Source organism: Anneissia japonica, unplaced genomic scaffold, assembly GCF_011630105.1.
Source record: "Anneissia japonica isolate Jap-2015-1 unplaced genomic scaffold, ASM1163010v1 scaffold586_len169585_cov113, whole genome shotgun sequence".
Taxonomy (NCBI): domain Eukaryota; kingdom Metazoa; phylum Echinodermata; class Crinoidea; order Comatulida; family Comatulidae; genus Anneissia; species Anneissia japonica.
In genome coordinates, this window is record NW_022730388.1 from 64898 (window position 1) to 65499 (window position 602).

Here is a 602-nt window from a genome sequence, read left to right on the forward strand (position 1 = left end):
GTTTAATTACTATACTGGAACAGCTTCAAACGCCGGGAACCAGCGTAGATTTTTAAACCAATTTCTAAATACGCCATTTTGGAATTCATCCGAATTATGACTGTAAACACACGCATTTACAGGGTTTTTTTGATTCAAAGTAGTACGTATACAGGTATGTATATCATGTCTTTCTCAAAAATTTTAGATTTATATTAACTCTTAATGCTTTAAAAAACATTAAAGTTCAGTCAACCTAGGCCTATAGACCAAGGCCCCCGGCATATTGCCTAGTTTAGGCCTAGGGGCCTAGATGAACAACTTTCGGCTCGATCATGTGTGGGAAAAAGCCGGGCCTCTGGCTTAGGGGTGAAGGGTCTTGGTATTTAGAATTGCCAAGAGGCTCCCTACTTTGAGTGTCATAGTGGGTCCCCCTAATAGTACCTCCCTGGTGTTATATTACCTCAGTGCAGGCCCATATTTGAATTCACTATTTCTACTACTAGCCTCCTATATTAGGCTTAATTAAGGCCTACTAGGCCTAGTACTATTATAGAGCCCTATGTAGACACAGGCCTCTAACCTAAGCATAGCCTAGACTCGATTTTATTACAGAGGTTATA

The 602-nt window shown here is 40.4% G+C and overlaps 1 long non-coding RNA gene across 1 annotated transcript in view; it reads left to right on the forward strand.

The window, feature by feature from the left end:
- Positions 1 to 23: 23 nt before the first annotated feature.
- Positions 24 to 602, forward strand: part of LOC117114914 — a 3475-nt gene continuing 2896 nt past the window's right edge. Inside the window, exon 1 of the long non-coding RNA XR_004446457.1 lies at positions 24 to 154. This is a non-coding gene — a long non-coding RNA (uncharacterized LOC117114914). The remainder of the gene's footprint in view (positions 155 to 602) is intronic.